Here is a 25,413-nt window from a genome sequence, read left to right as displayed (position 1 = left end):
TTTATCAAAGATTTTAACATTTTCATTTACATTTTGGTCTTGAATCCAACTGAAATGTTATAGTATGCAGAAGGAATACAATTTTGCATAAAGTCAGTCATTTTTTTCCACATGAATAAGCAATTTCCTAGCAGCATTTATTGAAAACTACAACTTTTCACGTTGATCTGCAATTCTCCCTCTTTCATATCTTATTTCTGTATTTGGAGGTCACTTTCTGACCTCTCTAATTCTGTACATTTGAATATTTGGCTCTTTTGTCCATCATTATCTTAATTATTAAGGCATCATAATAATATACCTTACATCTGGAGTGCAAGTTTCTCCACTTTGTGCTTCTTTCACAGTATCTTACTATTCTTTGTTTTTGCCTTTCCATATATTAGAAGCAATTGATGAAGTAAGAGTTTGGTAAGATCTGGAATATTCTCAACATGGGATTCTTTGAGTTCATGGTCATAGTATATCTCCCTGTTTACTTCAGTCTTCTTTAATATCATCCAACAAAAGTTTATCATTTTCTCTATAATTCTTGCACACCTTTTCAATTCAGTCCCTGGTCCTTCTTTTTAAAAAAAAAAAAAAAATTTATTTATTCATTTATTTTTGGCTGTGTTGGGTCTTCGTTTCTGTGCAAGGGCTTTCTCTAGTTGTGGCAAGTGGGGGCCACTCTTCATCACGGTGCACGGGCCTCTCACTATCGCGGCCTCTCTTGTTGCAGAGCACAGGCTCCAGACGCGCAGGCTCAGTAACCATGGCTCACAGGCCCAGCTGCTCTGCAGCATGTGGGATCTTCCCAGACCAGGGCTCGAACCCATGTTCCCTGCATTGGCAGGCGGATTCTTAACCACTGCCCCACCAGGGAAGCCCCCTGGTCCTTCTTATATCTATGCTATTTTCAATGGTGTTTGTATGAGCTTGAGTAATAGGTAAACTACTTTACAAAAATGCAGCCATGTGCAATTATTTGAGATAATAGATGTTTATTTTTCTCTCTTATGACAGCCCTGTGCTGATTGGACCAGGTGTGTAGGTGGTTCTGTTCCACACAACTCTTGAAGATTAATGTTTTATATATTTTTTGCACTTCTTTTTTCCTAGAGCATTTTATCTGCTTGGTTGAAGTAGATTTTCCAACATAACATGGTTCTAACTCATGAGAAGGAAAACAATTACCTCAAAGGTGTTTGTCCAGTGTCTTAAGGCACAATTATTTCTTCTCATATTTCTTGCATAAGTCACATTGCTGTGCCTGGCTGCAAAACAGACTGAGAAACATAGTCTCAGAATCATCATGAGCCCAACTATAACATTCTTGTTTATGAATATTTTTCATCAGTGTCTTTATAAAGTTTAACTTTTAAACTGTTGGCTCCTGTAAATTATTACTTTTTTGATATTTCGAAAGTCCTTATTAAACTACCTTATAACTCTAATAATCTATCTTTATGTTATTTTGGTTTTCTAAATACATAATAATATGTTAAACATGATGATAGTTTTATCTGGTTAAAGATAGTATCCATCTGTATATCTATTACCATTAATCAACATTAAATGTTTTCAGAATTGATCTGTAACTGTTGAGATGTTATACAGTGTTTGTTGCTGTGAATTACTCATTTGATTTTGTAATGTTAAACTAATCTTATATTCCTGGTATGAACATAACTTGGCCATGATAGATTATGATTTTATACATAGATGGAGCCTCTTCTAGTATTTAATTTAGAATGTTGAATAGATGGTCAGTTGTGTTTTAATTTTTTTTTAATTTTATGTGTGACCACATAAAATTCTTCTTTTTCATGCTCTTTTTTCATGTTTATTATCAGCGTTATATTAGTCTCATAAGTTGATTTCAAGAGTGTTTTCTCTTTTCTCTATTGTCCTGAAAAATTTGTGTACTATTAGAATTACTTATTCTTGAATTACTTAATGGAACTCAGTGGTAACGATCTCTGGGCATGCAGATGTTTTTAATGAAAGATTTTGCCCACCAATTCAATATTTTTAAAGGTTTTACAATCATGAAGATTTTTATTTCTTTTTGAGTAAGTTCTAATAAGTTTTAACTTTCTAGGATACTGTCCTTATCTTTTAATTTTTAAAATGTGTCGGCAGAGGGGTTTCTAAAGCCCCTTGCTATGGACTAAATATTTATGTTCCCCTAGAATTCATATGTTGAAACCGTGATCACCAATGTAATAATATTTGGAGGTTGGACCTTAGGGAGATAATTAGGTAATGAGGGTGGAGCCCCCATAGTGGGATTAATGTCCCTATATGAAGAAAAAGGGACTCGGGCTCCTTCTCTCTACCATATGAGGATAAAACAAGAAGACAGTCATCCACAAACCAGGAAGAGGGCCCTCACCAGGCAGCTAACACCTTGATGTTGGACTTCCCAGCCTATAAAAATGTGAGAAATAAATGTCTTTTGTTTTAGCTGCCCATGTTATGGTAATTTGCTATATAGCAGTCCAAGCTGAGTAAGACAGCATTCTTTTTATTTCTCTAATAATGTAGAGTCTATAGTTTTATCTTTTAAATATTCTACATATTGTTCAATATTGCTCTTCTTTCCTTCTTTTTCCCTTGAATCTGTCCCATCAGAGCTTTTCAAATTTTAGAGTAAAAAATTGGCCTTGAGAATCCCTTGTGCTATATATATGCTTATTTTTGTTAATTTCTGCTCTTGTATTTATTTTCCCTGTCTTCTACTCTCCCTAAGTTTCTCTGCATACTTTTACTAACCTCGAGATATATTTAACTCTGTAATTTTTATCATTTTCTTTTTCTATGTAATTTCTGTAATAATTTAAAGCTATGGATTTACTTCTATTGCTTTATTTCCTTTCCACAGGACTTTAATGTTTAACATTTTTATCCTTAGGTTTGAAAAAATTGCTTTTTGGTTTCCATTATAATTGCTTCTTTGACAAATGAGTTATTTTTTATTTACTAAACATGGGGACTTTCTACATATACTTCATATTTGTTTCTAGTTTTTTTGCATTTGGGTCAGAATATGAACTGTAAAATTTCATCCTTTGAAATTTGTTATCATGGGTTTAAAATTTTGTGGGTCAACATATATGAATTTTCTGTGCATGTGAGCTAAATCATATATTCTGAAATTTTTGTTTGTAATATTCCGTAAACTTCCATTTGTCAATTTTGTTAACCAATTGTTCAAATTTTCTGTGTTTATTGTTTATTTTATAGGCTTGTTCTATCAATTACTGAGAAAGTTATATAAAAACCTTCCAATATCATTTTGTTTGTCTCTATTTCTCTAAGTAATTCAATTAATTTTTACGGTACCAATCCTGGAAATATTTATCAGGTGCACACAAATCTGAAATTATTATATATTCTGGTTTAATTAACCATGTTGAAGTGACCCTCATTATAATTGCTTTTATATGAAAGTCTATTTTGTCTGGTTTTATTATAGTTACATCTATTATTTTTAGTTGGAATTTGCCTAGTATTTTTTTGTTTTTATTCTTTTTATTTTACCCTTACTATGTCCTTATGCTTTTAATGAGTCACCTGGGAACACTGTAGAATTAAAATTTATTCACTCTCTTTTCCTTTCTTTTTAAATTTACCACATAATATTTTTCTTTCATAAGATCATTTGTCCATTTATATTCAAAATAATAAGTTATTGCATTTCAATTTTATATCTGTCAACTTATTTTGTGCTATTTGACTGTCTTGTTATGTTTCTTTTATCTCCTTTCTACCCTTCACTTAAAAATATTGATTATATATGTTTGTTATTTCAGTTTTATTTTCTAGTTTAAAATCAATAATTTTTACAAAATAAAATTCCTAAGTAGAATATAAAACAATTTTGCATTTATTGAGAAGTATAAAGTTTGTTAAAATAGAGTCAAGGACAATAAGTTTTAATTTGATTCCCTTGAGTTTAGCCTTCTTGCTAAATTGAATACTGACATGATTACGGGGAAATAGGCATAAAGACAAAAGTCACATTTTAAGAAAAGCTTAAAAGTCCGTGTCTTTGATGGCATCATAGAGCCACTGTGGCAGACATGGCACTGTCTACCTAGAAACTCTTACTATGCAAGAAAATAAAACTCCCATTTATTCAGCAGAAAAATATGCAGCTGCTACTACTTCTAATTGATATACAGATGAAGGCCTTTCCATACTGAATTAATGATACTAAAATTATAATTATTTGATTTTATTTTCTAAGGTTCTTTGTTCTAATTTTTAAATGGTGAATTATAACAGCACTAGAGGTGGAAGCAGAGAATTTATAACTAAGCAGTGCTACCAAACAATCTTGGATAAGCCCTAGTATGTGTGGTAGATTGTATTACTGTCTAAATAATTGCTCTTCCCTATTGAACCCTGCCCTTTGGGTGGATTAAAAGTCCTCCAACATAGACAATAGATTTGGTCATACAATTGGATTTTGCCAAGGCAAAGTGAAAGGAAGTGGCATATTAAGAACCATGCCATCGTTCAGTCAGTGCTTTTTTTTTTTCCTCTGCCATGGTAAAAACAATGTCCTGGGTATTCTTTCAACTAGTTTCTTAGAATAAAGAGTTAAAGTCACACACTTGATTAATCTGTAACCTAAGAGAAAAATAAACCTGTACTGATGTTGCCAATAAGGTTTGTATGCTGTTTGTTATTACAGTACAACTTTGCTTTAAGCAGACTGATACAGCCTCTACACCCTACTCTGTGCAATGGCAATACTAATGCCTGATTTTCTACTTCCCAGGTCTGTGGCCTGTTGAAATATGATAAGCAACAACACATTGTAAGCTCTAAAATATTATTTAAAAGTTAGGCAACATCTTTTTCCACATATTTCATTCTCAAAGCATCATTATGCAAATTTTCACAACTAATTTAGAGATAAAGAGTTATACAAGCAGAGATATTAGACTTCACTAACCTTTTGAGTTTTCACATTTCTGCTTACATTACCCATCTGTTGCTGTGAGTTGTCTACGCTTTCCATTGGGCCCTTAACATATTAATTATAGGCATTTTAAATTCCCTGTCAGATCATTCTGACATCTGTGTCATATCTCCGGGTTTGGATCTATATCATACTTGTCTTGTCAATGTTTTTTCTTACCATTTGGTATGCCTCTTTATTTTTTATTGGAAGCAGACATATTGTATTGAAATGGAGCAGGACCCTATGGTCCTTGCCCCCATGTCCTCAGCCTGCTTTTTGTCTGTGAAAAAACTTTAGGCAAAGAATAAGTTTAATCAGAGAAGGGAGAAAATGCAGAAACAAAGGAAAACAGTCCAACAAGACTAAATAATAATAGTTTAGCCACTGAGCATATTTAAGGATCTTTAGTTCCTTTTCATGGGCTATAGATGATATTCTGAGCCATATCATGTGAGCTGTTTTGTAGATACTGAAACCTCACCAGGTAGAAGAAGTTAACTACATAGTGACCAAATTGTAGCTATGACTTAAGCTGCCACAGTTCCGAGAATTGGCCTCAAGGAAATAGGAACAAACCGACCCTGGAACTGAAGATTAACTGTACCTAAAACAATGAAGGTGACACTGGTCAGACCACCTCATGACCAAGTTCAAGATGCCTGTCAGAGCTGACTGTGATGTTTCTGCCTGTAGTCTCCCCCCACCCCCACAACGTCTATAAAAGCTCTTGCCCCCTGATATGTCAGTGGTGGGGAGTCGGCCTCTGGGCAGGAGTCTGCCCCATCGCCACTCCCAGTTGCCGGCATCCAAAATAAAGCAAACTGTCCTTTCCACCAACCTTGCCTCTTTAATGGCGTTTGAGCGGTGAGCAGCCAGACCCTGCTTTTGGTTACAATATTAGATGATAGGAACTGTGGTACATAGGCCTTTAGCACGAGAATTTATGTTAATCTGAATACTAGTTATGTTCAAATGTTTGTGGAAGCTGTAGGTCCCAGAGGCTTCAAATTCCTCCAGTGTCCTTGTTTCTGTTTCCACTCTTGACTTTGGGTCTTCCTACAGACTCCTGCAGGGAGAGAGTCTGGGTCTTGCAGCTCTTTTATTTATAATTCATGTCATTAGACTGAATCCCTGTTTGTGTGGTGTGCAGATATTGGAGAGAGGAAGTATCCTATAATATTATGACTATATCATTGTTTTCAGTGCGCCTTGTCTCTGACTTGTGACTGCATGAGTGTTTCTTCAGTTGTAGAGCTTTTCTTTCTCCACTCCCGTGAGACATAAAGGCTACAGGGGGCTGAGATGAGAGCAGTGCCATCTCTCCAGCAGGGATAAGGCTCTATAACGACTTTTACCCTGGAAGACAGGCCTTTGTTAGGAAAAAGACTTTAGGCATATTTCACAAAGATGGCTCTTTCCTTCCTCCTGCTAGGGCTACAGGGGATCATTCTTTGATCTTCATCTTGAGACCCTGGTTTAAGATTTCTTGGAGTTAAAGACCGTGGAAGGGTGGGGTCCTCCTAATGCTGTTGCCCCAGAAGTTTCTCACTCTCAGGGCAGTCAGCCTTCAGTCACCAGCAGTTTATATCATTACCATAAACGTGTTCCTACTAGTTTATGACTCCCTCACTTTCTGTCCAGTTAAGCAAATCCTGGCTCTGACACTAGACTTTCCCAAATCCCCAGATTTTATGGTGACAGTTTGCCTTGTAGCCTTCGTTCTTTGATGAGTCCAAGAAAAGTCATTGGTTTTCAGTTTCTTCATCTTTTTTCTTGTAAGGATGTAATGATGACTTCTAAGTTCTTTACACGGTGTAGCTTAAACCAGAAGTCTGTCCCTAAACTTTTTTTTTTTGGCTGCATTGGGTTTTCATTGCCGTGCACGGGCTTTTTCTAGTTGTGGCGAGCAGGGGCTACTCTTTGTTGCAGTGCGTGGGCTTCTCATTGTGGTGGCTTCTCTTGTTGCGGAGCACGGGCTCCAGGCACACGGGCTTCAGTAGTTGTGGCTTGTGGGCTCAGTAGTTGTGGCTCGTGGGCTTAGTTTCTCCATGGCATGTGGGATCTTCCCGGCCAGGGCTCGAACCTGTGTCCCCTGCATTGGCAGACAGATTCTTAACCACTGCGCCACCAGGGAAGCCCTGTCCCTAAACTTTTGAAGTTCTAAATTTTTCTCAGGTGTTTTAAATGGCCATTTGGAACCAATAAAAAGTTTTCTTCAAGGTGATATTTTGCCTGATTATTGGATGAGAATGTTTGTTATTTTTTCCTGTTTGAGACTCTTACCAAATTTTCAGTAGGTCATTGGATACATATTTATAATAAACCTGCCCTGTGTTAGTTTGTCTTGCATTTATAAGGATCATATTGAAGGGATCATCAATTTTTGGATCATCATTAAGGATCATCAAATTTTTGAAGTAAAATTAGCTTCATATTAATTGTGAAACATGAAATGTCGTAGTTTTCGTTAGAAGTCAATTTTGCCTTTATATATATTTTGATATTTCTGTTCAGAAATAGACCTTTTTGTACCACATATATGTTATGGAACTATGAAAGTAAATAATAATAATTTTTTTAAAAGTAGCATTCAGTTAGTTAATTTCCAAGACTCAGCTGTGGCTTAATACACTTACTCTCTACTATTCATTTACTGATGAAAATAACTTATTGGTAAAGACAAGTTGAAGGTACTCTGAATGTTTTCTGAAATATCCCTTCCCCTAATTCTTCTCCCTATGTTTTTAGTCAATTCTCAGTTCGGTCCAGTAATAAAACATTGGTTTAATTTGTTTGTCCCTCCAGGACTACAATTTGTTCTTGTCCTTGTCTCATTCCAATTTTCTTGTTTCAGAGAAAATGCCCTACCTTGTAGTTAATCAACAAATATTCTCAGCTATCAAATTTTCAGAGTAAACAAAAGTAAACAACTCTTTTCAAGTCTCTGAATTACATATGTAAAGCTTTTTTTTTAATTTGCCATTTTTATTGAAAATTCATATTATGATATTTCATCTGGTTTCATGTAATTTGACCCTGTTGGATATCTTGACAATAACACATATTGAAAAACATCTAAGATCCCAAATGCTAATAAAATAAAGTGTGTTCCTTTATTACAGTTCTATTATAGAAGTCACTAGCCATATATGTATATTTAAATCTTAAATTAATTAAAATTAAATAACATAATAAATGAATTCCCATTTTTACTAAATACATCCTAAGTGCTTATGTCACTAGAGGCTACCATCTTGGACAGTCTAGGGAACATTTCCATCATCACAGAAAGTTCTATTGAACAGCACTGCTCTAGATGAACCAGTTGATATAGAGATGACATAATGTCAACTAAGCTAGAGTTTTATAATTTACATGAGGAACTCAGGCCCATTTTCTGGAAAATGTAGTATTAGAATTTCCATTTGAAAAGAGGGAGAAAACGTGGACAAAATAAGTCTCTTCTACTTGACAAATTCCAATAAATGGAGCATAATGTGTTATAACCATAAGACAAAGTTATTTTACATAGTGTATGAATCTACCACTTTTTCTAGGAAATTTTAAGAAGCTCTCAAAAAAATCAACGTGAGCAAAGGTAAGGTTCTATGCAAGTGCCTTAAGTTTTCAATTAATTTTTCTGGCATCAGAATTTAAGAGATCATGCTTATTATTAAGCATAATTGCACAAACCTAACACCTTGCCCTTATTTTTTGAGGTACATAATAACATTGAGTAAACGGCTTCAAAGATCAAGTATGATTAAAACTTTCTACTGTAAATAATAATGTGAAAAACTATAATTTTACTCACCTGATTCAAACTGAGAGACTGCAATCTAAAATCACCATTAGACTTTTATTTAATAATATGAAAGGAAAATTTAGAATTAAATTGAAAATAGAATATCTTCACCAATGATTAACTGTTGTGAAATTTAACCAGATGTGCTAGTTCAAACAGAAGATGGAATAGAGTAATATCAACTCAAAGATTTGAATGAAAAATAAGTATATTTATACAAATCCTGTAATAACAGAATTTCTGACTAAAATAACATGAGATGAATTTAGCAAGGATAATTCACTCAAATCACTGTTAAAAAGATGACTTTAAGAGTAAAACTCTAAAAATATTGTTTCAATCAAAACATTGATAAGTAAATGTCAAAAGGCATAAAATGATGTTAAGCAGTTTTCTCTAGAAGAAAGTTTGTGTGTGTGTGTGTATGTGTGTGCATTTGTGTATACACTGAACTGAACAAACATAAATGAAAATCAAGTATATGAAATCAGGAAAACACTATATTGTAAAGTAATATTACCAGAATCAGAGCCTTAGAAAATCAAATTGAAAGTAATATAAATAGATGAGAAATAAACAAGGGTAATTGAATTCAAGATAACAGGAAATAAAAGAAAACAATTATAATTGGACACACAATGACAAGTGCCTGCTTCAGAATGATATGAATTGAATTTGAGATGATGGAAATGTAACCCATAATGACCAAAATGAAGTGAAAGATGACGTAACATGATGTTGTAGTGAGATCAAAACACAGAAATGAAGTAAATTGAGCAAAGAAGTAATGCAGGAAGCTTCATAAGAAAGGGTGAATGGGTTTGAACAGAAGGCACAAAGATGAATCTACATTGAAATAACAGAAATGGATGATATATTTTGAAAATTACACCTATGGATAGAGTATTATATCTAAATAATGAAAATGTTATGCTAAAAGTGTGTCTGATGGCAATAAAACTAGAGTAAAATACTATTTACACTGAAATAAACCATTCTCACAATTATATTGCTAAGTATAAAATCTGATTAACCAAATACAGGAAAGAAGAGCATTCAACCTAAAATTATTTATGCTGACACAAAGCCTCACTTGAATTGAATATAATAAATTGCCTTGGGAAAATATGAATTATTGGATTAAAATATCAACATGAGCAATTTAGTAAAACAAGGAAAATTGTGGTAAATCACAGAAAGTAATGTTTCAATATTCTATAGTGGTGATATTATACAGCTGCTAGTATAAATTCTGTTCTGTTAGCTAAGCAGATACATGTGTTTTTGCTTGTTGATCTAGATTAGCTTTGAATTCACAGTATTTCTACTTTCCCTTTCCAGTGTAAACCAAAATACAGAAAAAGAAATAAAGAGAAAGGGGGAAGGAGTGTGAAAATGAGAGGGAGAGAGAGAGGGGTAAAAAAAGGAAGGAAGAAAGAAAGGAAGGGAGAAAAGACTTTTTTTTTTCTTAAAGTAAAATGTATCCATGGAGTTCAGCTGTGTGAATCTTCCTTCCAAGAGCTTTGTTAAATGTATCTCAATTCAGTTTCCAAACCGTCAAAGCTGTCAGAATATTATATTATATATATATGCATGCTCCCCCTCCCCCAAGATATCTCTCTTGGATTCTTCCAACCCATTTCTAGACTTTTCACCTGGCTACATTGAGACTCTCCTTTGCTTTTCTTCTTCTGTATTGGATGTCTTTTTTCTGGACCACAGTAATTCATCTTTTAGTTGTCCATCTCTCTCTCTCTCTCTGGAGAACATCCTCCAATTCTTTTCTGAGTGTGTCTATACAGGAAATAATTTTTGACGTTTTTAATGCTTACTTTTAGAAATATCAAATCCTCTATAAGTTTTGCACTCATGAACTAACCTGATGTTTTTTGTTTGTTTGTTTGTTTTTTCACACACACACACACTGTATTTTATTTTTACAAGAGATAGACTGACACCTAGCATTGTACATGGATGACCACATCAAAAGCAACAATGATTGCAATTACCAAACATGAAACACACTCACACTATGTCATAATATTGACATTCAGTCCAGTAATCCTCCACTGTAACAGCTCCTTTACTTTGCAGTGAAAATTGATTTGTATATTCTTTGCCTCTGAGTCCTTGTGGGATTTTTTTTTTTTAATTCAAACAGAGAGTCACAAAAATTATACTCATCCTCATCAGTTCACTCGGTCCCATGTAATTAATTTTTTTTCATCTTGATCTTTTGTTAGCACTTTTATGAGTTCATCAGTTTTTCATTAGAGTTCTGAAAATGCTTATTCATTCAGTTCAGCAGTACAGTCAGTTACCAGAAATAACCTGATGTTAAGTTTGCATATTGAGTAATGGAATATTGATCATGTATTTATTCTTCAATTTTGAATCTGCCTTTAATCTCAGACTATCTGGATTGAAAGAGCACTTAGAAATCTCATGGTAATAGTCTCACAGTTAAAAAAAAAAAAAAAAAAAAGGCGGACTTGCAAGAAAGGAAGAGGATTACTTTGGAAAACTACCTTGCCATTTCTTGAAGTTATTGCTAAATAAGGTGTAAGTATAATATTGATGATAAGATGCATTACTGCTGATTGAGTGATGTGATGTGACAGGCACAGCCCATGTTGTTTTCCCTGTATCACTGCCTCTATCACTCCTCCTCTCTGTTAACTAAGCCAAATAATTCCAAGGAGCTTCTCAAAGTGACTCATATCACCAGAAGCAACCTTAAATTTGGCCAGGATTGGAAGAGGAGTTGTGAGTAGTGGGTCCCGTTAATATCAGTGGAAAGGTAATATAAATATTGCTGCAGGGAGGTGAATATCATGTCATATCAGACCAATGGTCATCACAGAAGCTTTAGGATAACCACAGGATATGGCTCCAGCTCTAAAATAAAAAGCAAAATGAGGAGCTTACACACAGCTTTCTTTTAAAAAAATAGGCTTTACAGGTTTTTTCTGGAGAGAGAAATTTAATGGAGTATCAGTTTGGGACAATCGTGTTTAAATCGTGAGTCATTGAAGAAATGACTTAAGCTTTCTAAAGGCCAAACCTAGTTTCTCCAACTGAAAAATGTAGGTAATATATGTTTGTCCTCAGCACCATGTAAACACCCAGTACATGCTACTAGATGTTATTTATCTCTTTATTTTTATACCTTGATTTCTTTCAATTAGATGCCTTAATTATGACTTTATGATTCAAATTTCATTAAAGAATTGCCTTTAAGTTCAGAATACCAAGTTTATACTATCCAAAATATATACGGGACCTCAGCAATAACAATTTTGAGTCCTCTAAATATTTATGTAACATTATAAAACTTGTTTAGATGGAAATGATTTCTTAAATTACTTTTATAATTTAGAACTTTTTATGAATTAGCTATAAAAATGTAAGTAATTTATTAACATAAAAATCCCTTGTTCTTCTAAGTTATATGGTGAGTATACATATCTATATTAATACACACACAAGTATTTATGTAAATAAATGTTTCACTCTATAAATGAGACCAATAATAGAGAATTTGGACTAATTTTTATGTGTGTATTATTTATGAGTAAAGCAATTCTTGATTAAATTGTATAAACCCAATAATGAAAGGAATTATCTATTTGCAAAGAAAATATGCTACTTTAATTATTAGTATTTTAGAAAAAATAAATTATTAAAGAAGAATAAATAATCTATTTATTCAGATTAACAGTTTGCAAATTCCCTTATTGGGCAGGTCCTTATCTTGATTGAAATTACTTTATATCATAAGCAATGCAATACATCTGCACTTCTATACTTGAACATTTCATTAACATAGATTTTTATTTTCCTGAAAAATATAAATGATAATATTTAATGAATGATAAAAAATTTACAGATATCTGGAAGCTCTTTCAACATCCATGAGCTTTAAAGGTACAAATGGACCAAAATGTGTTCAAAGCCACATTTTCTTAGGATATTTGTTTGATGTCCCAGTACCTGGACACCATGCAGTAAGGCGCAGCTACCTGCCACCTTGCTTTCATGTACTTTCTACCATTGCAGTATATCATGATCCATCCTGCTACCTTGATGATCAGGGGTGATCAGGGAAGGGTCAGCCTTGACCCTTCATAGGGATCCTCCTATGAAGGGTCCTCTTGTCTCAAGTCAGAGATGTGTATTTGAGAATTTCAATATTATCCTTGTGCTTTAACCCTGTTTTCAACTTTTGCTGCCTAGAAACATCCTATATGACATTGTTCTATTTTGGTATTTTCTAATGACCGTTATCAAAAGGTCAGACAAATGTTTATAATTTGTATACATCTCACAACATAATTAGGAGAAATAGAAATATATAAGAAGACAGTAAAATGAATACATGTTATCACTTGACATTGTTTACTGTGATTTTAAAATGTGTTTTCACATTCTTTGCCATTTTTCCCTTTGAGAGTTAGAGTCGAATTCCTCTCCTCTTGCATATGGTAGTCTAATTATTCTCCTCTTGACCGTCTACTGCCTAACTTCTAATAGGTGTGCCAGAAGTGATGCTTTGTGACTTCCAGGGTAAAACGATACATGGTCATACCTCTTCCATCTCACTCTACTGGAACACTTGTTTTGGGGACCCAGCTGCTATGCTATGACAAAACTTATTTCACCAGTAAAGTCTGAATACAGATGTCTTAGCCAACAGATAAGTCAGCAGCCCCAGCTGAGAGCCGGCATCGGAAGCCTTGTGTAAGCACGGAAGACTTTGAGATTATCCAGCCCCAGTTACTGTCTGACTGTAATCACATGAAAGACTCTCAAGCAGAAACTGACTAGCTGGGTCCGGTACACCCTCAAAACCTTGAGAGATAATAATAAAAAGCCACTGTTGTTGTATGCCACTAAGTTAAGGATTGCAGTGTTTTCTTTTCAACTTGTTAAAACCTGGCTACTGTTCAGGAGATATAAAATGCAGGGTGAATATCAAATGTTAAGTGAAATAAAACAGTCACAAAAAGACAAATGCTGTATGAATCCACTTATACGATATATGTAGAGTAGTCAAACTCATAGAAATAGAAAGTAGAATGGTATACATACTCCCATGTTCACTGCAGTATTATTCACAATAGTCAAGATATAGAAACAACTTAAACATCCATCAACAGGTGAATGGATAGAGAAAATGTGTTATATACATACAATGGAATATTATTCAGTTTTTTTTTAAAAAGAAGGAAACCACGCCATAGGCAACAATATGGATGCCCATGAAAGACATTATATTAAGTGAAATAAGCCAGTCACAGAAGGACGAATACTGCAAGACTACACTTATATGAGGTATCTAAAGTAGTCAAACTCAAAGAAACAGACAGTAGAATACTGGTTGCCAGGGATTGGGAGGGAGACGGAAATGCGGAGTTGCTGTTCAAGGGATATAAATTTTCAGTTGTACAAGATGAATAAGTTCTAACGATCTGCTGTACAACATTGTGCCTGTAGTTAACAATACTGTACTGTGCACTTAAAAATTTGTTAAGAAAGTGGATCTCATGTTAAGTGCTATTACCATAATCATAATCATAGCAGTAGAATGTGGCTGCAAGGGAGGGAGGAGTGGGGAGTTGTTGTTTAATGGACATAGAGTTTCAGTTTTGCCAGATGAAAAGGTTCTGGAGGTTGGTTGCACATCAATGTGAATATACTTGACACTTCTGAACTATACACTTAAAAATGGTTAAAATGGTAAATTTGATGTTATGTATATTTTACCACAATTTTAAAAATAATAAGTTTAGAAGAGGGATTTGATATTACTTAATCTGAGAGAATAATAGTGTAGAAATAAGAATAACATCAAATTCTGATGGATTCAATCATTAGAATTTAGTATTTGAGTAAAATGAAAACTATATAGAGCCTTAGCCTATTAGAACTGGAGGAAATCTTAAGGATTGGGCTCCCATTTTTTATATTTAAGGAAAGCAAAGTGTAGATTGAATTAAGAACTTTGCTAGAGACTAAAGTCTGACCCCAAGATCTATTTTTTTTTCCAGTAAATAGTTACAGGAACACATCTATGATATATTTAGCAGATAGTTTTTACCTACAAGTGCAAATGATTGATTGCTATTCAGAACAGTAAACAATCCAAAAGACAAATTTTTCTACTCTTTATGTCAATGAGACTGTGAAACTTTGCTTTGAATCATGTTCTGCTGTCACTTTCCCCCATGTTATGGCAAAGCAGTCAGACCATATTTCAGCAGCATGATTGTGGAAGGAATGAAAAAGAAACCTTGATGAAGTTGTTGACATGGATGTCTCTTTTCCCACTCTACTCGGGTCATTCCACCTGCTGTGGACTGCAATAAAATGAAACCTTCAGTTCCAGGCTTTACTGATACTCTTAACAAAAAAAGTGCTGCAAAAGAAAAATGAAAACAGTAACAAAAATCTGGGACAATGTTGTTACAGCCTGTTTTATCATATGATGGGGGCTACTTAAACCATTCGCTAATCTCTTTTGCACTTATTAACAGAAGATTTTTTTTTTGACATCTTTATTGGAGTATAATTGTTTTACAATGGTGTGTTAGTTTCTGCTTTATAACAAAGTGAATCAGCTATACATATACATATACCCCATATCTCCTCCCTCTTGCATCTCCCTCCTGCCCTCCCTATCCCACCCCTCTAGGTGGTCACAAAGCACCGAGCTGATCTCCCTGTGCTATGCGGCTGCTTCCCACTAGCTATCTATTTTACATTTAGTAGTGTATATATGTCCATGCCACTTTCTCACTTCGTCCCAGCTTACCCGTCCTCCTCCCCGTGTCCTGAAGTCCATTCTCTATGTCTTTAACAGAAGATTGAAAATGTGGATATATGATGTAAAACAATCAATTAAAATGATCATTCTATTACTTGTTTTAATAATCTCAAAGAATTTCCTGACTCTCATAAGATGGTACCTTACCCAGGTAAATTTTGTTTCTCTTTTCCTTTTGCAACAGATTAAATAATCCTCTAATAACAGTACTTGGGGAGTTCCATTTCAATATACTATTAACTCTGTTGCTTTGCACAATTTCTAATTAAATGTGGCCAAGTAAGAAGTAATTCATTTAATTTCAAATATGTTTACACACACACACATACACACACACACACACACACACACACACACACACACTACTTTGACAAAATGTTCCTAGAAGTCCCCTTTGGTTTAACGACTCTTGGATTTGGAACTTTCTTCTAGCTGCACGTGCCTGCAATTAGAGTATCTGCCAGAAGATGGATTTCCAGATTCTCTAGGTGGGTAGATCTCTTGGTGTAGACACTGGTGGATAAGAGGACCAAGATAAACACTCAAAAATAGCTCTTTGCTTGTTGTTTTCAAATATGCATCATATATATGTGTGTATATGTATATATCTATATGTAATTAAGTCCGATCCAATAAATATGTGCTGTGTAGAAAAATCACAATAAAATAAATCATTTCAAGCATCTATTTACAATGGAGTATTTCCTAGTTATTTTCAAGTGATTCTACATTCCCAACTTTGTCTAATATTAACTGCTATTTCTTTTGTTTTAGTGTCCTTGATGTTTATTAAGAACATCTGAAATATACATTCAAGGACAGGTTTGACTTGATAACCTGGGCGATCATAAAAACATGATACTGGCATCAATTACTTGTAAACTAGAAGAGAAAGTTCACAGAAGTATAAGAACTGACATGTAGTTAGAAGACTAGAATATAAAATCCACCTCTCATACTTAATTGGTACATTTTCTTGGCTAAAAATATAAAGTTATTTTAGCTTCAATAACCCTACTTGTGAAATGTCATTACCTAGTCTACCTGACATGTTTGTGATAAAGACAATGTCTATAAATATGCATTTAACTCATAAAAAATGCCACAAAATGTAAGTGCTCTTATAGAACAAATGCTGAGGATATTCTCCCTTATTTCATGGGTGGAGAGTATACTAGACCTATCTCTAAGTGCTTTCCTTTTTAGAACAAGTGATCACTACTGCAAGGTGTCCCTATAGTGTCTTTTAATTGTACAGAAAAATACCATCTGAGATGTGTTTGATGTAACCTCTATTAACTTTTGTAAAATCAGAGAAAACATATGACGTTAAGTGTGGGACCACTTCAATCACCTCCTGTTTCTAAGATCTCCTTAGACTCTGCTTCTTATTTTCTTATACTCTTGATATTTCTATAAATTCTGTGGTAAATTTACTATCAGCAATTGTCTCTAAACAGGAGCCATTTCTGTTTTTATTTCCGTTTTTTAAAACATTTTATTGAATATAGTTGATTTACAATGTTGTATTAGCTTCAGGTGTACAGCGAAGTGATTCAGTTTTTTTATATACATATATGTATTTATTTTTACATTCTCTTCATTATAGGTTATTGCAAGATATTGAGTATACTTCCCTGTGCTATACAGTAAGTACATGTTGGTTATCTATTTTATATATAGTAGTATGTATATTTTATTTTACTTAATTTATTTTACATCTTTTTTTTTTTAAACATCTTTATTGGAGTATAATTGCTTTACAATGGTGTGTTAGTTTCTGCTTTATAACAAAGTGAATCAGCTATACATATACATATGTTCCCATATCTCTTCCCTCTTGCATCTCCCTCCCTCCCACCCTCCCTATCCCACCCCTCTAGGTGGTCACAAAGCACAGAGCTGATCTCCCTGTGCTATGCGGTTGCTTCCCACTAGCTATCTATTTTACGTTTGGTAGTGTATATATGTCCATGCCACTCTCTCACTTTGTCACATCTTACCCTTCCCCCTCCCCATATCCTCAAGTCCATTCTCTAGTAGGTCTGTGTCTTTATTCCCGTCTTGCCACTAGGTTCTTCATGACCTTTTTTTCCCTTAGATTCCATATATATGTGTTAGCATACGGTATTATTTTTTCTCTTTCTGACTTACTTCACTCTGTATGACAGACTCTAACTCCATCCACGTCACTACAAATAACTCCATTTCGTTTCTTTTTATGGCTGAGTAATATTGCATTGTATATATGTGCCACATCTTCTTTATCCATTCTTTCGATGATGGACACTTAGGTTGCTTCCATGTCCTGGCTATTGTAAATAGAGCGGCAATGAACATTTTGGTACATGACTCTTTTTGAATTATGGTTTTCTCAGGGTATATGCCCAGTAGTGGGATTGCTGGGTCGTATGGTAGTTCTATTTTTAGTTTTTTAAGGAACCTCCGTAATGTTCTCCATAGTGGCTGTATCAATTTACATTCCTACCAACAGTGCAAGAGTGTTCCCTTTTCTCCACACCCTCTCCAGCATTTATTGTTTCTAGATTTTTTGATGATGGCCATTCTGACCAGTGTGAGATGATATCTCATTGTACTTTTGATTTGCATTTCTCTAATGATTAATGATGTTGAGCATCCTTTCATATGTTTGTTGGCAATCTGTATATCTTCTTTGGAGAAATGTCTATTTAGGTCTTCTGCCCATTTTTGGATTGGGTTGTTTGTTTTTTTCATATTGAGCTGCATGAGCTGCTTGTAAATTTTGGAGATTAATCCTTTGTCAGTTGCTTCATTTGCAAATATTTTCTCCCATTCTGAGGGTTGTCTTTTGGTCTTGTTTATGGTTTCCTTTGCTGTGCAAAAGCTTTTAAGTTTCATTAGGTCCCATTTGTTTATTTTTGTTTTTATTTCCATTTCTCTAGGAGCTGGGTCAAAAAGGATCTTGCTGTGATTTATGTAATAGAGTGTTCTGCCTCTGTTTTCCTCTAAGAGTTTGATAGTGTCTGGCCTTACATTTAGGTCTTTAATCCATTTTAGTTTATTTTTGTGTATGGTGTTAGGAAGTGTTCTAATTTCATAATTTTACATGTACCTGTCCAGTTTTCCCAGCACCACTTATTGAAGAGTCTGTCTTTTCTCCACTGTATATGCTTGCCTCCTTTATCAAAGATAAGGTGACCCTATGTGCATGGGTTTATCTCTGGGCTTTCTATCCTGTTTCATTGATCTATATTTCTGTTTTTGTGCCAGTACCATACTGTCTTGATGACTGTGGCTTTGTAGTATAGTCTGAAGTCAGGGAGCCTGATTCCTCCAGCTCCGTTTTTCTTTCTCCAGATTGCTTTGGCTTTTCAGGGTCTTTTGTGTTTCCATACAAATTGTGAAATTTTTTGTTCTAGTTCTGTGAAAAATGCCAGTGGTAGTTTGATAGGGATTGCATTGAATCTGTAAATTGCTTTGGGTAGGACAGTCATTTTCACAATGTTGATTCTTCCAATCCAAGAACATGGTATATCTCTCCATCTATTTGTATCATCTTTAATTTCTTTCATCAGTGGCCTATAATTTTCTGCATACAGGTCTTTTGTCTCCTTAGGTAGGTTTATTCCTAGATATTTTATTCTTTTTGTTGCAATGGTAAATGGGAGTGTTTTCTTAATTTCACTTTCAGATTTTTCATCATAAGTGTATAGGAATGCAAGAGATTTCTGTGCATTAATTTTGTATCCTGCTACTTTACCAAATTCATTGATTAGCTCTAGTAGTTTTCTGGTAGCATCTTTAGGATTCTCTATGTATAGTATCATGTCATCTGCAAACAGTGACAGCTTTACTTCTGCTTTTCCAATTTAGATTCTTTTATTTCTTTTTCTTCTCTGACTGCTGTGGCTAAAACTTCCAAAACTATGTTGAATAATAGTGGTGAGAGTGGGCAACTTTGTCTTTTTCCTGATCTTAGTGGAAATGGTTTCAGTTTTTCACCATTGAGAATAATGTTGGCTGTGGGTTTGTCATATATGGCCTTTATTATGTTGAGGAAAGTTCCCTCTATGCCTACTTTCCGTAGGGTTTTTACCATAAGTGGGTGTTGAATTTTGTCAAAAGCTTTCCCTGCATCTATTGAGATGATCATATGGTTTTTCTCCTTCGATTTGTTAATATGGTGTATCATGTTGATTTATTTGTGTATATTGAAGAATCCTTGCATTCCTGGGATAAACCACACTTGATCATAGTGTATGATCCTTTTAATGTGCTGTTGGATTCTGTTTGCTAGTATTTTGTTGAGGATTTTTGCATCTATGTTCATCAGTGATATTGGCCTGTAGTTTTCTTTTTTTGTGACATCTTTTTCTGGTTTTGGTATTAGAGTGATGGTGGCCTTGTAGAATGAGTTTGGGAGTGTTCCTCCCTCTGCTATATTTTGGAAGAGTTTGAGAAGGATAGGTGTTAGCTCTTCTCTAAATGTTTGATAGAATTCACCTGTGAAGCCGTCTGGTCCTGGGCTTTTGTTTGTTGGAAGGTTTTTAATCACAGTTTCAATTTCAGTGCTTGTGATTGCTCTGTTCATATTTTCTATTTCTTCTTGGTTCAGCCTCAGAAGGTTGTGCATTTCTAAGAATTTGTCCATTTCTTCCAGGTTGTCCATTTTATTGGCACAGAGTTGCTTGTAGTAATCTCTCATGATCCTTTGTATTTCTGCAGTGTCAGTTGTTCTCCTTTTTCATTTCTAATTCTATTGATTTGAGTCTTCTCCCTTTTTTTCTTGATAAATTTGGGTAATGGTTTATCAATTTTGTTTGTCTTCTCAAAGAACCAGCTTTTAGTTTTATTGATCTTTGCTATCATTTCCTTCATTTGTTTTTCATTTATTTCTGATCTGATCTTTATGATTTCTTTCCTTCTGCTAACTTTGGGGTGTTTTTGTTCTTCTTTCTCTAATTGCTTTAGGTGCAAGTTTAGGTTGTTTATTTGAGATGTTTCTTGTTTCTTAAGGTTGGATTGTATTGCTATAAACTTCCCTCTTAGAACTGCCTTTGCTGCATCACATAGGTTTTGGGTCATCGTGTTTTCATTGTCATTTGTTTCTAGGTATTTTTTGACTTACTCTTTGATTTCTTCAGTGATGTCTTGGTTATTACGTAGTGTGTTGTTTAGCCTCCATGTGTTTGTATTTCTTACAGATTTTTTCCTGTAATTGATATCTAGTCTCATAGCATTGTGGTCAGAAAAGATACTTGATACGATTTCAATTTTCTTAAATCTACCAAGGGTTGGTTTGTGACCCATGATATGATCTATCCTGGAGAATGTTCCATGGCACTTGAGAAGAATGTGTATTCTGTTGTTTTTGGATGGAATATCCTATAAATATCAATTAAGTCCATCTTGTTTAATGTATCATTTAAAACTTGTGTTTCCTTATTTCTTTTCATTTTAGATGATCTGTCCATTAGTGAAAGTGGGGTGTTAAAGTCCCCTAATATGACTGTGTTACTGTCAATTTGTCCTTTTATGGCTGTTAGTATTTGCCTTATGTATTGAGGTGCTCCTATGTTGGGTGCATAAATATTTACAATTGTTATATCTTCTTTGTGGGCTGATCCCTTGATCATTATGTAGTGTCCTTCTTTGTCTCTTGTAATAGTCTTTGTTTTAAAGTCTATTTTGCCTGATATGAGAATTGCTACTCCAGCTTTCTTTTGATTTCCATTTGCATGGAATATCTTATTCCATCCTCTCACTTTCAGTCTGTATGTGTCCCTAGGTCTGAAGTGGGTCTCTTGTAGACAGCATATATTCGGGTCTTGTTTTTGTATCCATTCAGCCAATCTATGTCTTTTGGTTGGAGCATTTAATCCATTTACATTTAAGGTAATTATCAATATGTATGTTCCTATTACCATTTTCTTAATTGTTTCTGGTTTATTATTGTAGGTCTTTTCCTTATCTTGTGTTTCCTGCCTAGAGAAGTTCTTTTAGCATTTGTTGTAAAGATGGTTTGGTGGTGCTGAATTCTCTTAGCTTTTGCTTGTCTGTAAAGGTTTTAATTTCTCCATTGAATCTGAATGAGATCGCTGCTGGGTAGAGTAATCTTGGTTGTAGGTTTTTCTCCTTCATCACTTTAAATATGTCCTGCCACTCCCTTCTGGCTTGCAGAGTTTCTGCTAAAAGATCACCTGTTAACCTTATGGGGATTCCCTTATGTGCTATTTGTTGTTTTTCCCTTGCTGCTTTTAATATTTTTTCTTTGTATTTAATTTTTGATAGTTTGATTAATATGTGTCTTGGCATGTTTCTCCTTGGATTTATCCTGTATGGGACTCTCTGTGCTTCCTGGACTTGATTAACTATTTCCTTTCCCATATTAGGGAATTTTTCAACTATAATCTCTTCAAATATTTTCTCAGTCCCTTTCTTTTTCTCTTCTTCTTCTGGGACCCCTATAATTCGAATGTTGGTGCGTTTAATGTTGTCCCAGAGGTCTCTGAGACTGTCCTCAATTCTTTTCATTCTTTTTTCTTTATTCTGCTCTGCAGTAGTTATTTCCAGTATTGTATCTTCCAGGTCACTTATCCGTACTTCTAACTCAGTTATTCTGCTATTGATCCGTTCTAGAGAATTTTTAATTTCATTTATTGTGTTGTTCATCACTATTTGTTTGCTCTTTTGTTCTTCTACATCCTTGTTAAACGTTTCTTGTATTTTCTCCATTCCATTTCCAAGATTTTGGATCACCTTTACTATCATTATTCTTAATTCTTTTTCAGGGAGACTGCCTATTGCCTCTTCATTTGTTGGGTCTGGTGGGTTTTTGCCTTGCTCCTTCATCTGCTGTGTGTTTCTCTGTCTTCTCATTTTGCTTAACTTACTGTGTTTGGGGTCTCCTTTTCACAGGCTGCAATTTCGTAGTTTCTGTTGTTTTTGGTGTCTGTCCCCATTGGCTAAGATTGTTTCAGTGTGTTGTGTAGGCTTCCTGGTGGAGGGGACTAGTGCCTGTGTTCTGGTGGATGAGGCTGGATCTTGTCTTTCTGGTGGGCAGGTCCACGTCTGGTGGTGTGTTTTGGGGTGTCTGTGGCCTTATTATGATTTTAAGCAGCCTCTCTGCTAATGGATGGGGTTGTTTTCCTGTCTTGCTCGTTGTTTGGCATAGGGTGTCCAGCACTGGAGCTTGCTGGTCGTTGAGTGGAGCTGCCTCTTGGTGTTGAGATGGAGCTCTCTGGGAGATTTTTGCTGTTTGATATTACGTGGAGCTGGGAGGTCTCTTGTGGACCAGTGTCCTGAACTTCGCTCTCCCACCTCAGTGGCACAGCCCTGACACCTGGCTGGATCACCAAGAGCCTATCCTCCACACGGCTCAGAATAAAAGGGAGAACAGAAAGAAAGAGAGAAAGAGAGAGAGAGAGAGACAAAGAAAGAAAGAAAGAAAGAGAGGAAGATAAAATAAAATAAAATAAATTTATTAAAATAATTATTAAGAAGAAAAATTTTTTAATTAAAAAAAAAAAAACCAAAAACCCGGACAGAGAGAACCCTAGGACAAATGGTAAAAGCAAAGCTATACAGACAACATCATACACAGAAGCATACAGATACACACTCACAAAAAGAGAAAGTGGGAAAAAAAAAAATATATCGTTGGTCCCAAAGTCTACCTCCTCAATTTGGGTTGATTCGTTGTCTATTCAGGTATTCCACAGATGCAGGGTACATCAGGTTGACTGTGGAGATTTAATCTGTTGCTCCTGAGGCTGCTGGGAGAGATTTCCCTTTCTCTTCTTTGTTCGCACAGCTCCCGGGGTTCAGCTTTGGATTTGGACCCGCCTCTGCATGTAGGTCGCCTGAGGGCGTCTGTTCCCCTCCCAGACAGAACGGGGTTAAAGGAGCAGCTGATTCGGGGGCTCTGGCTCACTCAGGCCGGGGGGAGGGAGGGATACGGATGCGGGGCGAGCCTGCGGCGGCAGAGGCCGGCGTGACGTTGCACCAGCGTGAGGCGCACCGTGCGTTCTTCCGGGGAAGTTGTCCCCGGATCACGGGACCCTGGCAGTGGCGGGCTGCACCGGCTCCCGGGAGGGGCGGTGTGGAGAGTGACCTGTGCTCGCACACAGGCTTCTTGGTGGCGGCAGCAGTAGCCTTAGCGTCTCCTGCCCGTCTCTGGGGTCCGCGCTGATAGCGCGGCTCGTGCCCATCTCTGGAGCTCCTTTAAGCGGCGCTCTGAATCCCCTCTCCTCACGCACCAGGAAACAAAGAGGTAAGAAAAAGTCTCTTGCCTGTTCGGCAGCTCCAGCCTTTCCCAGACTCCCTCCCAGCTAGCTGTGGCGCACTAGCCCCTTCAGGCTGTGTTCACGCCACCAACCCCAGTCCGCTCCCTGGGATCCGACCTCCGAAGCCCGAGCCTCAGCTCCCAGCCCCGCCCGCCCCGGCGGGTGAGCAGACAAGCCTCTCGGGCTGGTGAGTGCTGCTCGGCGCCGAGCCTCTGTGCGGGAATCTCTCCGCTTTGCCCTCCGCACCCCTGTGGCTGCGCTCTCCTCCGTGGCTCCGAAGCTTCCCCTCTCCGCCACCCGCAGTCTCCGCCCGCGAAGGGGCTCCTAGTGTGTGGAAACCTTTCCTCCTTCACAGCTCCTTCCCACTGGTGCAGGTCCCGTCCCTATTCTTTTGTCTCTGTTATTTCTTTTTTCTTTTGCCCTACCGAGGTAGGTGGGGAGTTTCTTGCTTTTTGGGAGGTCTGAGGTCTTCTGCCAGCGTCAGTAGGTGTTCTGTGAGGTTGTTCCACATGTAGATGTATTTCTGATGTATTTGTGGGGAGGAAGGTGATCTCCGCATCTTACTCTTCCGCCATCTTGAAGCTCCTCCTCAGTGTGTATATTTTAATCCCAAACTCCTAATTTTTCTCTCCCCCTTCCACTTTGATAAACATAAGTTTGTCTTCTATGTCCGTGAGTCTATTTCTGTTTTGTAAATAAGTTTATTTGTATAATTTTTTAAGATTCCACATGTAAGCAATATCATATGATATTTATCTATCTCTGTATGGCTTATTTCACTTAGTATGATAATCCCTAGGTCCATCCATGTTGCTGAAAATGGCATTATTTCATTCTCTTTTATGGCTGAGTAACATTCCATTATATATAGAGAGATCTATCTATCTATCTATCTATCTATCTATCTCACATCTTCTTTATCTGTTTATCTGTCCATTGATGCTTAGGTCGTTTCCATGTCTTGGCTATTTTAAATAGTGCTGCTCTGAACACTGGCGTGCATATATCCATTCAAATTATGTTTTCTCTAGATATATGCCCAGGAGCGGGACTGCAGGATAATATGGTAGCTCTATTTTTCGTTTTTTAAGGAACCTCCATACTGTTCTCCATAGTGGCTGTACCAATTTACATTCTCACCAATAGTGTAGGAGGGTTCCCTTTTCTCCACACCCTCTCCAGCATTTATTATTTGTAAACTTTTTGATAATAGCCATTCTGACCAGTGTAAGGTGATACCTCATTATAGTTTTGATTTGCATTTCTCTAATAATTAGTGAAGTTGAGCGTCTTTTCATGTGCCTTTTGGCCATTTGTATGTCTTCTTTGGAGAAATGTCTTTTTTAGGTTTTCTGCCTATTTTTTTGATTTGGTTTTTTTTTTTTTGGTATTGAGCTATATGAGCTGTTTGCATATTTTGGAGATTAATCCCTTGTCAGTCACATCATTTGCAAATATTTTCTCCCATTCTGTGCATTGTCTTTTTGTTTTGTTTATGGTTTTCTTTGCTGTGCAGAAGCTTTTAAGTTAAATTATGTCCCATTTGTTTATTTTTGTT

The sequence above is a fragment of the Balaenoptera borealis genome (genome assembly GCF_965194805.1).
Source record: "Balaenoptera borealis genome assembly, chromosome: 11".
Lineage (NCBI taxonomy): Eukaryota > Metazoa > Chordata > Mammalia > Artiodactyla > Balaenopteridae > Balaenoptera > Balaenoptera borealis.
The sequence above is the reverse complement of the archived record's forward strand: the minus strand, read 5'-3'. Positions refer to the sequence as shown.